Genomic DNA, 17,663 nt, shown 5'->3' on the forward strand with positions numbered 1-17,663 from the left:
GTTGAGGACCGCTGGTGTAGAGCATCTTTGTGTCAGAAAGTAAGGAAGTGCTCAAAGACAGAGGGGACATGTCTAAAGGATGTGGGAGCCAGCTCCACCGGGTCCCCCACTGGCCAAATCTGGGGCAATTTTGTGTATCAAAATACATGATGAGGATAAAGAATCCATAGCAATATGGATTCTGCATCACAATAAATAATTCTGCATCAAAGTAAATAATGAGGATAAAGAATCCATACTGACATGAATGAATGAAAGAATGAATGAATGGGGAAAAGGGAAAGCTTTCTTTGATAGTAAAATTCCAACTAATTAATGTAGAAGGAATGATGGAATCAGAAAATCACCATTTCAAAGGGAAAAGTAGCAAATTAACAGCAGAAAAACTTGGCAGACATCCCTTTAACCAGTGTTCAAAGTATTTTTTGTTCTTTTTTTTTTTTTATGAGGCAGGGGTCTTGCTATGTTGCCTAAGCTGGTCTGTAACTCTTGGGCTCAAGGAATCCTCCTGCATCAGCCTTTGAGTAGCTGGGATTACAGGTGCATGTCACCTTGCCAGCCAGTAGTGTTGAAAGTTTAACATCAGTTGTAATGGGATATCATGTGCCTCCTGACGTGAAACATTGAGAATACAACAACAGTTCTGTGAATTTATTGCCAAAAATGGTAACCTGACTTGAATCATGAAGAAATATCAGACAAACCCAAACTGAAGGACACAAATATCTGGACTGTATTAATCAGAAATATCAAGGTCATGAAAAACAAGGAAAGACTAAGTAAGAAACTGTTTCTAATTAGAGGAGACTAAAGAAACCTGACAACTACATTCGATTCACTACTTGGGATTTTCTTTTTCTATGAAAGTCATTATTGGGGCAGTTAGTGAAATTTAAATATGTTCTATAGATTAGCTAATAGTGTCTTATCAGTGTTAATGTCTTAATTATCCTGATTTTAGTATTATCCTATGGTTATGTAACAGAATGTGTTTAGAGAATACATGGTGAAGTATTTAGAGATAAGGGGGATCATATCTGCAACTTACCCTCAAACAGTTTTTAAAATGTACACACACACACGCACACATGCAGAGATTGCAGAGGGGAAAAAAACAGAAAGAGGGAAAGATAAAACATCCATTACAAATGTGACAGATGTTAACTTTTGGGGAATCTAGGTAGAGGTTACAAAGTAATTCCTTGTACTATTTTTTTTTTTTTCCTCCCAAGACAGAGTCTTGCTCTGTCATCCGGGCTGGAGTGCAGCGATGCGATCTGGGCTCACTGCAACCTCTGCCTCCCGGGTTCAAGCAATTCTCCTGCCTCAGCCTCCTGAGTAGCTGGGATTACAGGCGCGTGCCACCATGCCCAGCTAATTTTTGTATTTTTAGTAGAGACAGATTTTCACCATGTTGGCCAGGCTGGTCTCAAAGTCCTGACTTCGTGATCCGCCTGTGTCAGCCTTCCAAAGTGCTGGGACTACAGGCATGAGCCACTGCAGCCGGCCTCCTCACAGTATTTTTGTAACTTAGTATAAGTCTGAAATTTTGTCAAAATAAAAATTTAACAAAATTTAAACAATATAAAAGTGTATCTGTTTAAAAAAGGGAAAGGGATTTCAAAGTGATTTCTTATTCTTCTTTCATTCTTTCCACAGATCTTATCACAATGAATAATTTGGTGAGTAGCTTTCTAAATTTTTGCTATGCATATACAAATACATGTATACGTATGTGTCTCCATGTTTGTTCCTGTACAATTTCTAGTAGGTTCATACTTCACTATACAATAGAATATTTTGCTGCTTTTCTTTTTTTGATGGAGTCTCACTCTGCCGCCCAGGCTGGAGCGCAGTGGCGCAATCTTGGCTCACTGCAACCTCTGCCTCCCAGAGTTCAAGCGATTCTCCTCCCTCAGCCTTCCAAGTAGCTGGGATTACAGGTGCCCACCACCATGCCTGGCTGATTTTTGCATTTTTAATAGAGATGGGGTTTCATCATGTTGGCCAGGCTGGTCTCGAACTCCTGACCTCAGGTGTTCTGCCCACCTTGGCCTCCCAAAGTGCTGGGATTACAGGCGTGAGCCACCATGCCTGGCCCGCTGCTTGATTTGTAAAATGCTATATTACTGACATTTTCCCATGTCAGTACATATACATATACCTCTTTTTTTTTATATATAACTAATGTAGTTCTATAATATCTAGGGTATGGATGTAGTATGACTCATATACTAATTTTCCCATTGATGAACACGTGGATTGCTTTCTTTTTCTATAAAAAACTGCAACTAATGGCCAGACGCTGTGGCTCACACCTGTAATCCCAGCACTTTGGGAGGCCAAGGCGGGCAGATCATGAGGTCAAGAGATTGAGAGCATCCTGGTCAACATGGTGAAACCCTGTCTCTACTAAAAATACAAAAATTAGCTGGACCTGGTGGTGTGGGCCTGTAGTCCCAGCCACTTGGGAGGCTGAGGCAGGAGAATCGCTTGAACCAACAAGGCGGAGGTTGCAGTGAACTGAGATCACGCCACTTCACTCCAGCCTGGTGACAGAGTGAGACTCTGTCTCAAAAAAACAAAAAACAAAAAACTGCAACTGACATTTTTGTGCATTTGCCTCTATTTTCTGTGGTATAGATGTGGAATTCCTGAGTCAAAGGATATTCATATTTAACCTATTGATAAATATTGCAAGGACTATTGCACTGTAGAAAGCACAAAGTGCAGCTAAATAGCTTCTCTTAATGACCACTGGGAGAAGCATATGTTAGCAACAAGTGTGAATAATGCTAAGTCAAATTTGTGGGTCATTTGGATGAGTCTTATGGTCCATGAGCTGCTTACAGCTGTGCATTGCTTGCTGGCCAGCACAGAGCAGTGACAATCAGCCATGCGTGCATTGCTATCAGCACAGAGAAGGGAGAGTTGCCCTTGTATATTACTTGCAAACTATGTGTTATCTCATGCAGGCTGGTACATGATTACAGTCTCCCAAGAGTTAATTGTTAACTGGAGGGGTTATGCTAACTCTGTTAAGTGCCCATTATTACCTACATGTTTTCTGTTGTGTTTATTTTAAGAATGCAGACAGCTATTAATTATTGCGACAGTTGGATCACTATTTAACTTCTACTTTACTTTCTTCTCCTTACTATTTTCTCATCTTTTAGTCACAATTGATGTAGTAATATCAGTTATATATCTGTAAGAAAATATCAGAGGTACTGAGAAAGGCTTACTATAAATGAATAAATATAATAGTTTATTTTATTATTCCACCCACAATCCCTCCTAAAAATATCTGTTTTATCCAGTAGTCTGGCTTTTCATCTGCAATGAATATGTCATGTTTTGTGAAAGGGGTGTATGTGTGAGGGAAAGGGGGCAGAAATAGTTATCCCAATCAAATGTATACTCAGAGATTGTTTCCAGGCCAACAGAAGTGCTTTTGAATTATTGCTGTAAATTAGCATATTAAAAATAGAATAGTTTTTAAAATATAGCAGGTTAAAATCTTTAGGCAGCATAAGGTTTATTATTATGTGACTTTAAAACAATGGAAGGAAAGATGAAAAGATAGTTTTCAAGTAATATGTATTGAGTTTCTCTTCCAAGTCTTGGGCCGGGTGCTAAAGAACACAGATGAACAAGGACATTGATGTTCTTTGTCCTTGAATAACACACTTTTGTGGGACACAGACAAATGAGCACGTAGTTATGATATGAAGCCTGTGTAATATTGACATATACTGGATGTAGGTGTAAAATATCAAGGTAGCAGAGAAGAAGAAATAATTAGTTTTGACTGAGGGTATCAGAAAAATTTCAATGGAGATATGATCTTTGGGGTGGCCCTTGAAGGATGAGTAGGAGCTCTAGGTTGGTAAGACATAATGGAAGACATTTCAGGCAAAGAGAATAATGAATTGCACGAGTGAAGGCAGAAAGGCTTTTGGATTCCTTATACACCTGTGACCTCTAAGAACTCTGAAAGTTAATGCAAATCCTAGGCCAGTGCTTCTCACACTTTCTGTGTATACAAACCATCTGGAGCACAGTAATATTCAGGTTCTGATTCAGAAGGCCTGGAGCGAGCCTGTCATTCTGCATTTCTAACAAGCTCCCAGGGGCCTGGGGACCACACTTTGAGCAGAAAGGCTCTAAGCACTGTAAACTGTTGTGTGTTTCAGCCAGGCCTGCTACTTGGTGCAGCCTAGAAACAAGATGGAGATCACACATTTGTCTTTTGCCACGAGAAAATTTATAGCAAGTATCTAAAGGCCCTCTTTTTGAGACTGTGATATTTCAGAAACAGATTCTGCATTGTACCTGCACCAGCCCAGGTATAAATAGAGTGACTCATCCTGGAGGCCACTTGTCCAGATGACATGGGAGCAAGCACTACAGGAAAGGTGAGGGAAAGGTCCTGGCAGGCCAGGCTAGTTCCTGTGCATCCAGGGCAATGGTGAAATCCTTAGTGTGAGGGGACTGTGGCAGGAGGTGGGAAGAAAGCCAGACACGTAGTATTTTCACAAGATTTAAATTGGTTGGGGCTCCTTCAGAATAATAATAATAATTAGAAAAACATAACCCCAATCACCCCTTTGAGTTTTTTTTGATGATGCTTTCTCCGGTATTTAATTTTTAGTGAGAAAATAGCTACATCACTTGGAATGGTTTGTTTTAAATTCAAAACTTTTTTTTCCTTAAAAAAACCATTAAAAAAATCATAGAAATAGGCACTTGTCCTTTGCAGAACACTTGACAAAAAACAAAAAACAAAACAAACAAAACAAAAAACCCACAACATTTTGGGGTGGTCATAGTTCAGTAGATGATTTGGACTCATTTCCTCTTCTTTCTATTGTCCATACATCACCCAGTTGCCTACCCTCCTTGGGGTGTTGGCGCCAGTGAGGGTTTGGTAATATGGCAAACTGTTATCTGCAGTTGGAGAAGAGCTGGGGGGGCCCGCTTGTTGTGCTAGAGACAAATTGTGATCTCAAAATGAGGTCACTGAGCTTTTCTTCACTTTCATCTTCCCTGCTATTTATGCTGATTGTGAAATGGAATAGGAGACTTCTTAGATTAATGAAGGAGGGGGAGAGATTAGGTGATTATTTTTCACAAGAAAGATCATTGTGGACATGCCTTCTTTTCCCTAATAAAATTTACAACCTACACAGATAGCTTGAAGCAGACCACATGGCTACAATTTAGCACCCAGGGACTGGAATGGGCTGACTACCTCTATCCCAAAACATCCCCACATAAAGACTGTTGCAGAAACAAGAGATCATGCTAGATCATATTAGAGGGATAAACAATTATCAACACCAAGGACTCACGAAGGATAAATTAAGACAGATGTCTGAGCTTGTCGGAGAGAACGATAAAACCAGAGGCTGAAGGAGACTAGGTGATGAGGACACCACAATGCAAAGTCAGTGCATCTTTGATATATTCCCAAGCACAAGGTAAGAGCCCAGGTCATCTGGATGCCTGCATCTTGGGGCTTAGTAAATAAGCAGCTTGGAACCAGAGTTTATCTCTTTCAATTTTGCTTCCACCAGAATTCCTAAAAGGGATTCTCATGTTTTAGAGGCATATTTAACACCTGGAAGAGCTTGTTGGGAATGCAGATTCCTGGGCTGCAGCCCAGCCTGCTGACTCAGAGAAGCCCCTGATGATTCTCAGTAGGTGGATTGAGCCCATCCTGCGAGCATAATTGCCTTAGTGAATTCACACTAATTGACAAGGCACTTGAGGAAAACAAAAACAAAAACAAAAAAACAACAACAGCAACAAAAAATGTAGGTCTCGTGACACTAGGAAAGAAAGTCATGTTTTTACCCCTGCTGGTCTCCCACCACAAGCTACGGGCAAAGAAGGGAAGAGATCCAAAGCAGAGAAAACACAAAATAGACAAACCTCAATTTTTACATCATAGGGGTATTTTTAAAAGGCTGTGTATAATCAAATTTGTGTGAGTTAATCTTTACTTTCCCTTAAGTCTAACTCAATGTATCCACTTTTGATTTTTAATGTGGTAATGACTTTGTCATCTTTTTTTTCTCTTCTACTTATGCCATACTTGTGGCATACTTATGCCAGCCTCTCCATCCAGAATTGAACTGCCTGTGAACCAGCTACAGAGAGCACCCAGGGCCATTTGCCTCACAGCAGCAGAGCTGCTTGTTTACCGAGAGCTCCAGCCCCTTGTTGGCAAAGGTGGACCTCTTGTCTCTCAGGGATCACTCTGCCTCTGGGTTCCTGTATCCCTGTGTGGGATTTACACACTGCCCGAGGGCCTGGCTCTTCCTGGGTTCTGCTCCACTGTTGCCCAGCTGACCTGTCAAGTTGTGGTTGGAGACCCAGAGTGACCCAGCCCCTACATCGCCCATCAGACTTGTTGCCCTGGTCTGGCTGGCCATTTATCTGGCTCTGGGATTAACTCTAAAATCCTGAGGGCACCAGCCTTCTAGGAGTCTGATATGGGCCATTTTCCCTGGAAATATAAATGAAACTGACTGGCGTGGGAGCACTTATAGCTCTTGCTGGTCCTCCTGGTCCTGGGTCCAACCTAAAAGGATCTTTTTCACCATTCCCACTGTCTCTGATCAAATCCATCTCTCCTTATTTGTCATATGGACCACCCTGGTGCTCTCCTGACTTACCTCCTTCCACCTTTTTTAGTCTATTTTAGTCCACCGTCCGTTTGGCTGCCCGAGGAAACTCTGTAAACTATGGATCTGACATCATTACCCTGCCATGTCCCTTTAATAGTTCCCCATTATCTGAGGGTAAAGCCAAAATTCACAATGGCCCACAAGGCCCTATCTCACCAGCCTGATCTCTCTCTCTTTCTCTCTCTCTCTCTCAAATCTTCCCCAAAATGCCACTTATGCTCTAGCTATAGCGAACATCTTATTCTTTCTTTCTTTTTTTTTTTGAGACTGAGTCTCACTCTGTCACCCAGGCTGGAGTGCAGTGGCACGGTCTCAGCTCACTGCAAGCTCCGCCTCCCTGGTTCACGCCATTCTCCTGCCTCAGCCTCCCGAGTAGCTGGGACTACAGGGGCCTGCCACCACGCCTGGCTAATTTTTTTTGTATTTTTAGTAAAGACGGGGTTTCATCGTGTTAGCCAGGATGGTTTCGATCTCCTGACCTCGTGATCCGCCCGCCTTGGCCTCCCAAAGTGCTGGGATTACAGGCATGAGCCACCGTGCCCAGCCTTATTCTTTTTAAGTCTATGCCATCTTCCAATGCCACATTTGTGTCCTCATGTTATGTCCTTACCCTGGAATGTTCTCTCTTCCCATTTTTGTCCCTCTTGCTTTTTCTTCAGCTTTTTTTTTTTTTTTTTTGAGACAAGGTCTTGCTCGATCACCCAGGCTGGAGTGCAGCCTCGACCTCCCAGGCTCAAGTGATCTCCCACCTCAGTCTCTTGAATAGCTGAAATCACAGGTACGTACCACTATGCCTGGCTAATTTGTTTATTTTGTAATGATAGGGTCTCCCTATGTTACCCAGGCTGGTCTCAAACTCCTGTACTCAAGAGATTCTCTTGCCTTGGCCTCACAAAGTGCTGGGATTACAGGTGTGAGCCACCATGCATGGCCTTGTCTTTTTTCTTGAATAAGAATCTCACCTTATCCCCCAGGCTGGAGTGCAGTGGTGTGATATTGGCCCGTTGCAGCTTCGACCTCCCAGGTTTAAGCAATCCTCCTGCCTCAGCCCCAACAACTAGTTGAAACTACAGGCATGCACCACCACACCCAGGTAATGTTTGTATTTTTTTTCTAGAGACGGAGTTTCACCATATTGCCCAGGCTGGTCTCAAACTCCTGAGCTCAAGCAATCCACCTGCCTTGGCCTCCCAAAGTGCTAGGATTACAGGCATAATCCACCATGCCCCGCCCTCCTTTAGCTCTTTTAACATTTTTTTTTTTTTGCATATTATTATGAAATGGTAAGCATTCGTGACGGAAAATTCAGAAAGTGTAGAAAAGAAAACCAACCATAGTCTCATCTCTCATAAGCAACAAATGTTAATATTTGGGCATAGTTCCTCCAGTCTTTTTGTTCATTTGCATTTTTCTTTTGATAACTGACAGCATTCTATACATGAACTCGTATATTCATTTTTTAAAAATTTTTTGAGACAGGATCTCTGTTGCCCAGGCTAGAGTACGGTGGCCCAAACACAGTTCACTGCAGCCTCAACCTCCCAGGCTCAAGCGATCCTCCCACGTCAGTCTCCTGAGTAGCTGGAATCACAGGCACACACTAACATGCCCAGCTAATTTTTAATTTTCTTGTGGAGACGGGGTCTCACTTTGTTTCCCAGGCTGGTCTCCAATTCATGGGCTCAAGTGATCCTCCCACAGTGCTCTCAAAGTGCTGGGATAACAGGCGTGAGTCACTGTGTTTGGCCTATGTTGTCTTAAAATAGTCTTAAATACCAACATGGGCAATATAATGAGACCCTGGCTCCACAAAAAGTAAAAGAATTAGCTGGGTGTGGTGGCATGCACCTGTAGTGCCAGGTATTTGAGAGGCTGAGGTGGGAGGATTGCTTGAGCCCAGGAGGTTGAGGCTGCCACTGAGCCATGATTGCACCACTGACCTCCGGACTGGGTGATAGAGCAAGACCCTGTGTCAATTTTTTTTTTTCCTGAAACATATTTTTAAAAAACAAACTTTTTTTTTTTTTTTTTTGAGATGGAGTCTCGCTTTATTGCCCAGGCTGGAGTGCAATGGTGTGTTCTCAGCTCACTGCAACCTCTGCCTCCTGGGTTCAAGCGATTCTCTTGCCTCAGCCTCCCAAGTAGCTGGGACTACAGGTGTGCACCACGTTCAGCTAATTTTTGTATTTTTAGTAGAGACAGGGTCTCACCATGTTGGCCAGGCTGGTCTCGAACTCCTGGCCTCAGGTGATCCACCTGCCTCGGCCTCCCAAAGTGCTGGGATTACAGGCATGAACCACTGTGCCCAGCCAAAAAAGCTTTTTGAAAGTACAATTCAAAAAATTTTAAATAAAATTTTAGACTTACCAAAAAGTTGCAAAAATATACAGAGAATTCCTGTATATTCTTCACCCAACTTCCCTTAATGTTAACATCTTATAACCAGAGTATAATTATCAAAACTAAGAATTTTTTTTCCACCATAAAGTTACTACTTTTCTCTTTGTAAATAATATTTTTTGTGGGGGGGATACTTTGAGAGCATACAAATATCCTGCTTCTCCTTAAACTTTTGCCCATCAATTTTAGCATCCATCAGTGGATACTGCTTGCAGTTATTATTACTGCGATATTCTAACCGAGATTTTCTATTTCCTTATTCCTTACATTTTACAATTGGAATTCTTCTGTAAAGTAAAGTACCTTCTCCTCAATTTATTTATACTGTATGGACTCAAAGATTTTTATTTAACCATTGGGTTTTAATCTAGTACTATCATAATATAGTACTATGCTTAATCCAGTAGTATTCTTATTTATTTTGTTGCTCAAATTGTTTCAGCCTTGGCCATAGGGGGCTCTTTCAGTTTGGCTCTCGTGCCCTTTCAACAAGATCCCCATCCTTTTTTTTATGGGGGGGCACTTCATTACTTTTTAGCATAATTTGTGTCTTAACCTCTCCCAGCTCTGGAATCCACTATTTTTCCAAGGAACCACAATTTCTTTTGTTGGAGAATAGTATTTAGAAAACAAGGTCAGCCAGGCGTGGTGGCTCACGCCTGTAATCCCAACACTTTGGGAGGCCAAGGAGGGCAGATCACGAGGTCAGGAGATCGAGACCATCCTGGCTAACATGGTGAAACCCCGTCTCTACTAAAAATACAAAAAAAAAAAAAAAAAATTAGCTGGGTGTGGTGGCAGGCACCTGTAGTCCCAGCTACTTGGGAGGCTGAGGCAGGAGAATGGTGTGGGCCCAGGAGGCGGAGCTTGCAGTGAGCCGAGATCGTGCCACTGCACTCCAGCCTGAGTAACAGAGCAAGACTCAATCTCAAAAAAAAAAAAAAAAAAAAAAAGAAAACAAGGTCTACGACTTGCATTTTGGAGTCAAAAAACATGGATATTACTAACAGCTAAGTATACATGCTGCCAGATTTTTTTTCAGTAAGTTTAAACTAAACACACTGCCACCAATTTTTCCAGTTCTACTAAATCATATTGTGTGTCAATTCAAATGGATTATCATTCATCTATCTTTCTCTTTATTCTTCCCTCCATCCTTCTGTCTCTCCTACTCTCTTTCCTTTTATTCTTACTTTCTCTTTTAATATAATGAGAAAAATGTACCTCATTTATTCTTCAATCCAGGTGAGTTTGGATATTTCTTTCATTCATTCAACAAAAATTTAGTGATGCCAACTGAGTCAGATTCTAGGCAATAGAGACATCCTCTTTTGGTTAATATTTTCATGGAATATCTTTTTCCATTTTCTCACTTTCATTCTACGTGTATCTTTGGATCTAAAGTGAGTCTCTTATGGACAGCATATAGTTGGATCATGTGTTTTTATCCATTCTTTTAATCTCTGTCTTTTGATTAGAGACTTTAATCCATTTGTATTTAAAGTAATTACTGATAAGCAGGGACTTCTGTTATTTTGCTATGTTTTCTACATGCCTTATGGCTTTTTAGTTCCTCATTTTCTTTTAATTTTTACATAACTTTCCTTTATTTTTTTTAGAGAAATGTTTAAATTCCTTTATCATTTCTCTCTCTCTGTGTGTGTGTGTGTGTGTGTATATTTTTTCCTGTTGCTCAGGTTGGAGTGCAGTGGCTTGAACATGGCTCACTGCAGACTTAACCTCCTGGGCTCAATTGATCCTCCTGCTTCAGCCTCCTGATTAGTTGGGACTAGAGGCACAGGCACATGCCACCACGTCCAGCTATCTTTTGTATTTTTTTGTAGTGACAAAATGCCTGGCTCCCAAAAGGGTAAAATGAGAAAAATAGAGGAGAAAAGAGGGTCCTTACCCTTTAAATCCCCTGAAGTCACTTCAGCTAAAGGCAGAGGGGCTTGCAAGAATAGGAGGAGGTGCAACAACAATGGCTACCTCTTTGTATGCACTTCTGTGTTCAGAAGCAGACCATTTGTCTGAATAATGTCACTGTAGACATGAGTGTACAAATACCTCTTTGAGACCACCAATGTCAGTGGTCTGATTTTTAAAAATCAATTTTAATTACATAATTTTCAACATCTCATATGGGTCCCCACATTATTCTTGCATTTTACAATTTCTCTTGTGTTCTCTCCTATTTGGTTTTCCAAATGGATTGTTTTTCCAACTGCACTCCAAAAATGTCTATTAAAATTTTGATAAAAATTATAAAATAAATTATATAAATTAAATGTAAATAATTATCTTTTTGGGAAACCAAATATTTAATGTGTTCACTAAATTGTATCAATGCAATTTCAAGCAAATGCCAATTGGAAGACCAAGCCCAGGAATTCATAGAGGAAACAATCTTCCAAATAATAAGGAGCACTAAGGTGATCTTCCCCTTCAGCCACAATACTAGTAGCTATAAGAGTGTAAGTCAGTCAGTATTATCCAGATTTCTGAGCATTTACCACAGCATCAATTTTCAGAATTCTCTGGACAGTTTCATTTGCTAGGGTCAGAGCAATAAATGAAATCACAAAAGTTGGGCAGCCAGTTTTCCAAAATGGAAATACTGCCCTTTTGATACTAATGCCTGCAATTTTTTTCTTGTTAGGCATGTTGATTTCTTAGTTCTGTAACTGTAGAAATGGGATTCAAAGCCAGCATTTTCAGCTAGTGTAGTTGGAATGACCTCCATAGCATCTGCAAAACATGAACACTGTAAAATTCCATACCACTCAATGTTCACAAACATTCAGTTAACCATAGGGCCAATTCTATTGGAGCACCACCTCCTGCAGTAAGAGCTCTCTTCACCAAACAGCAAATAATACATAGCACATCGTGAATGGAAGGCTCAATTCTTCAGTCCTATGACAATTTTAACTGTTTTTCCAGCACTTGTACAGCCTGTAGTCTTGAGCAGTTTTCCAGAACCATTTAAACTGACCTTCTCAGCTAACTCAGCAAAACCCAGCATGTCAGTGTGACTTGGTCAGTACGAGCAACTGGCTTGGTTCCAATTGTCTTACAAATGAATTCAACATCTTCTTTTTCAATATTCTTAACCAACATAATAATTTTGTTCAGGAAATGTCATGCAAGATCACTAGGAGCGTCTCTAAAGTGTCCTGTATGAGAAGGACATTATATCCCATTTGTAAAAGTTTGCTATACTAAACTTAAAATATAGGCTCTCTCTCTCATAGCATTTAGTCCATCTGAACATTGTCAGAAACTGCTACTTGATTTCCAAATCTGTTGGGAGCAGATAAGCAAAACTGAATGTGCCCAATCTTAGCCTTTTCAAATTGGGTTATGCCAGAATTTACCACTTTCTGGGTGAGAATAAGACCTTCCACCAACTCACAGTCATCAATTTTTCCACCAAGTTTCTTAACCGCAGTCATGTATTGCTTAACAATGGGGTACAATCTGAGAACGGCATTGTTAGGTCATTTTGTCGTGCAAACATCATAGAGTGTACTTACACAAACCTAGGTGGTATAGCCTACTACACACATAGTTACATAGTATAGCCTATTGCTTGTAGGCTATAAACATGTACAGCATGTTACTATACTGAATACTACATATCTAAACATTGAAAATGTACAGCAAATACATGGCATTATAACCACTGTCATATGCAGTCTGTTGTTGACTGAAATACTGTTACATGACACATGACTGTATGTTAATATCTCTAAGATTTACAGTAGTACCTGTAGCTGGGTCACTTTCATCACTGCATTTACACTCGTCGGAGGAAGCAGAACTTGAATACTGAAAGACAACCTGTGAGTTCAAAGAACTGGTGGCACTGTTTAACAAAGTTTCTCTGTCATTCAGTTCCACAGGTTGAGATATGTTACTTAAGATCTCAATACCCTTTTCCAAAGACTTCTGGGATGACTTGGAAGTGATGGTTGGATGAATCCCTTTCTGAAGAAGCTTGGCCCAGGAACCTATGAGAGAGCCAGCAATAGTGCCAACTGATGCAGTGCTATCTCCTGCTTCTATATCTTAGCTCCCCCAGCATTCTCCTGCTGGATGTGACACTTGCATTTGTTTCAGAATGGTGGCACCATCATTTGTAGTGATCACATTGCCTTTTCCACCTTTAATCTTTTTTCCCATTCCTTTTGGTCCAAGGCTTGTTTTAATAGCATCAGCAACAGCTTTGGCTGTGATGTTGCTGAACCAGATCTCAGCCTGCTTGTCATATCCCTGACAGGCACCTTTCACACAGCAGCTGGCAGCCCTGGTGGGTGCCCTGCTCCATGGTCCAAACAACATCTTTACTTGGGCATGTTAACTAAAACTTTCTCCTTATGTGTTACATCTTGTTTTGTTTTTTGTTTGTTTTGCTGTCAGGTTCTAAAGATGTGCTCCTTTAGGGTTAGGGAAAGGCTCCAGGATGGCTATGGAATTCCACTAGGGAGCTAGAGGGCCACAGGAATCTACCAGCTGGGGGACTTTGGCCAAGTTACTTTAAACCATAGTTCTCAAAGTGTGATCTCCAGACCAGCATCATCAGCCACACCTGGGAACCTATTACAAATACAAATTCTTGGGCCCTGTTGGAGATCTATTGAACAAGAAACTGGGAGTGGGGCTTAGCCATTTATGTTGAACAAACCCTCAAGATGCTGCTGATGAATACTTAAGTTTGAGAAATACTGTGTTAAACCATATTTCTTAACCTTGGCTGCACAGTAGAGCCACCTAAGGAGCTTTTCTCTATCTACCCCTATTCTGATTAGTCTGGAGGGGGACCGGTGACAGGAATCTTGATTCTAATGCATAACCAGAGTTGAGAACCACAGCTCTGAACTTGTTTGTGTATAAAATGGGGGAAAATAATACTTACCTCTTAGAGCCGTTGTAGGGATTAAGTGATACAACTTACAGTAAGAGTGAAGCAGGCCGGGTGGCTCACGCCTGTAATCCCAGCCCTTTGGGAGGCCGAGGCAGGTGGATCACTTGAGGTCAGGAGTTAGAGACCAGCCTGGCCAACATGGCGAAACCCCGTCTCTACTAAAAACACAAAACAAAATTAGCTGGGCGTGGTGGCGGGCGCCTATAATCCCAGCTACTCTGGAGGCTGAGGCAGGAGAACGGCGTGAACCCGGGGGGCGGAGCTTGCAGTGAGCCGAGATCGCACCACTGCACTCCAGCCTGGGCGACAGAGCGAGACTCCGTCTCAAACAAACAAACAAACAAACAAACAAAAACCAAAAAAACTAGCTGGGTGTGGTAGCGCATGCCTGTAGTTCCAGCTACTTGGGAGGCTGAGACAGGAAAATCACTTGAACCTGGGAGGCGGATGTTGCTGTGAGCCAAGATGGTGCCACTGCACTCCAGCCTGGGCAACAGAGCGCGACCCTGTCTCAAAAAAAAAGAGTGAAGCAGAGTGTCTAGCAAATGGTGAAGCACTTGACAAATGATAGTTACTGGTATAATAATACTCAGAGAGGTTAGAGCTACATCACCAGGTCAGGAAAAGACAGTGGGACTTTGAGGGCTCAGTGTTGGTTTATTCAGGTTATGACTCTGAGGTTGCCAGGCCATGCACCATAGCTCTCACTAAGCAAAGTTTTTATGGTTGCTTGTGGGTCTTTGTTCATACCATTTGCTTCAACCCTTTCTCTCTGCTTGTGAAAATCCTACATTAAGAGTGTGATGAAAGGTACAGGGTTTGTCACCTACCAGGGATGGAGAATAGAAAAAAAAGAAGGTACATGTTTTAGAGTCAGCAGTTTGAATTTAAAACTTCAGTCTAGACATTTATAGCTGTGTGATCTTGAGCATTGGTCTCCTTATCTGCAAAATGGGGATATTTATCATATGGGGGGGCGTCAAATAAGATATAGCCTGCAAAGCGCAATGTATTAAACACTCCAGAAATGCTGGCCTTATCTGTATTTATTGCTGTCCTGCTTGGGAAGTCATTCCTGATGATGCAAACATTGACCTCTTTTATCTCTAACCCTCTTTTTAAATATTAACTTGTTACTAGTTTGGTGCTTAACCCACTGGCCATTTCTCACAGATATTCTCAGACTGGAGCTCTTTTTAGATTAATCTGTATCCTTAGTCTTTCAATTTCTGTTTAGAATAGTTTTTATTCTAAACTCAACAGGCCAATTGTTTGTGGCTCTATCGGGAAAATGATTCTGCACTGAGCCCAATTTAGATTGTCTTACTGAGACAAGGCTAGGTGGAGCTCGGTCTTCTGCAACAGGGACACAGAACATTCTCCATAAATGAATCCATCCTTTCAGAAAACACATATTTCCTTAAGTAGAATGGAAAAGGTCTTAGAATCTACCTTGGTTTAACTCTACTTTCTACTTTAATGTGAATCTGTAATATTGCCACATCTCCAATTAAGTTACAAAATTGCATCTGGCTAGTTTTATAACTCTTCTCTCCATTTTGCTGCCTTTATGGCATTTAAAAAACATTTCACTGTTTTAAGTTCAGCATAAAAGTTTTACTGTTTATCCAGTTATCTTAGTATCCAGGGCTGGACAGTCTCTCTGTTTTATCTAAGTATCCTTGAATGTAATACTGTTTGTTTTGCTGATTCTATCTTTTTTTTTTTTTTTTTTAAGAAATGCTTTCTTCTGAACCTTTCTTGAGTACTTAACGAAAGCCATGAAGGCAGGGTTGGCAGGATAACAGATGTTTCCCCCTATTTATTGCTCCTGAAGTTTGTTCCCTGCTCTAAATCTCTAAAATTAGGCACATAGGATCTTTGGGAGAAATGTGTGAGTAAAGAGAGACGGGGTGAAGCAGGCAGAATTTCAAATTTTGATTTATTCTTTCTTGGAAAATGATTTATAAATACAAGCATTATGGTTATATATGTTTAAATATATGATGCCTTATGTTTATTTTGAAACACACATATATGGTGCTTAAAAAATAAACTTATGGAGCCCATAATTACATAAATAATAAGATGTTACCTCTCATCTACCTCCTCTTCCTGAACCTATCATGCTGCTTGTAAACGTGGCGAACTTTATATTTTTAGGAGATATGTGTCAATGCTGCCACAGAAAATTGCGCTAGTAAGACACAGCAGTACTTACTAGTCACATAATGTGCTATATGTAAAAGTTTTTAACTTTTTATAATTTACAGAGTTCTTTTCACAAATATCTTATTTCATTAATCCAGTGAAGTATTATGATTTTATAGAGAAGGAAAGAGGTTCAGAGAAGTAACTGACGTCACATAATCAGTAAGTACACTATATCACAAACCCATGACTTTTGAATCTAAAACCCAGTCTTTTTACTATGTTATGCTGAAATCGAGGGCAAAATGGTCTATGCACACTGATCCCCACACGTTAGAAAGCACCAATAGTTTAGGTTTTGACCAGAGAAATCCAATTAAACAAACTGGCTAGTCTAAACTTGGAGTTAAAGATTTTTTTCTGATTACACTTAGTCACCATCTTAACCATTGGTCACTGTTGTCCTGAAATTTGTTGACTTCCCTGGTGTCAAGAGTTAACTTTTCCTTATCTTCTATTGATACCTTCCAGCTGGTCCATCGTACTTCTGTACAGGCTGTTTTGAGTCACACAGCTTGCTCTATCAATTGAAGGTATAGCTTATGTACAAATGTATTTTAGCTTTCATTTCTGATTTTCAGCCTGGAGCAGTGGCACACTAATCTACTTCTGCGTTATCTACAAACTTCCCTGTCAATCATTGCCAAGGCTCACTGCAGGGTCAGGGTCTGAGATCTCACTGAAGCTCTTCCATCGGCAAACCAATACATTGATTCTTTACTTGTTTTCTGACTCAGGTCTGCTGTTAGAATGTAATGCAGTTATTCTCTTTAAAATATCATGCTAATTCTCTTAAGTTCCTCTTACATTCAGATCTTTCCCAAAAGCTGGAGATCACATAATTCAAACATCTGCTGAGCTACATTGGGTTCAGGCTGAGATCCTGTTTCTCAGCTCAACATCCTGGGGTAATCATCCACCTACACCTGGCTCAGCTGCATTGGCCAAGAATAACAGTGCATCTGCACTTTTCTAAGCACGTTTCTGAGATCTTGCCAATACTTTGTAATACACACATGCTCATTCACACAGTCTTAGGGACTAAGTCTATTTGTCTCTGTATCCTCTACAACTATCATGTGTCGAGCACATGGCAGGTGCTCAGTAAAAAGTTCTAAATGGGCTGGGTGTGGTGGCTCATGCCTGTAATTCCAGCACTTTGGGAGTCTGAGGTGGGTGGATCAGGAGGTCAAGAGGTTGAGACCATCCTGGCTAACACAGTGAGACACCTTCTCTACTAAAAATACAAAATATTAGCCGGGTGTGGTGGTGGGCGCCTGTAGTCCCAGCTACTTGGGAGGCTGAGGCAGGAGAATGGCGTGAACCCGGGAGGTGGAGCTTGCAGTGAGCTGAGATTGCGCCACTGCACTCCAGCTGGTGAGAGTGAGACTCCGTCTCAAACAAAAAAAAAGGTCTAAATGAATGAATTC

General features: G+C 41.0%; 1 long non-coding RNA gene and 1 pseudogene across 1 annotated transcript in view; one reads left to right on the forward strand and one right to left on the reverse strand.

Annotated features, from left to right (window-relative positions):
- The window catches only part of LOC107971673 (uncharacterized), a 90,775-nt gene that overhangs the window by 61,087 nt on the left and 12,025 nt on the right, over window positions 1–17,663 (forward strand). Inside the window, exon 4 of the long non-coding RNA XR_001714570.3 lies at window positions 1,660–1,682. This is a non-coding gene — a long non-coding RNA (uncharacterized LOC107971673). The remainder of the gene's footprint in view (window positions 1–1,659; window positions 1,683–17,663) is intronic.
- LOC742041 (T-complex protein 1 subunit delta-like) lies at window positions 11,490–13,523 on the reverse strand (annotated as a pseudogene).

The sequence above is a fragment of the Pan troglodytes genome, chromosome 6 (genome assembly GCF_028858775.2).
Source record: "Pan troglodytes isolate AG18354 chromosome 6, NHGRI_mPanTro3-v2.0_pri, whole genome shotgun sequence".
Classification (NCBI taxonomy): Eukaryota; Metazoa; Chordata; class Mammalia; order Primates; family Hominidae; genus Pan; species Pan troglodytes.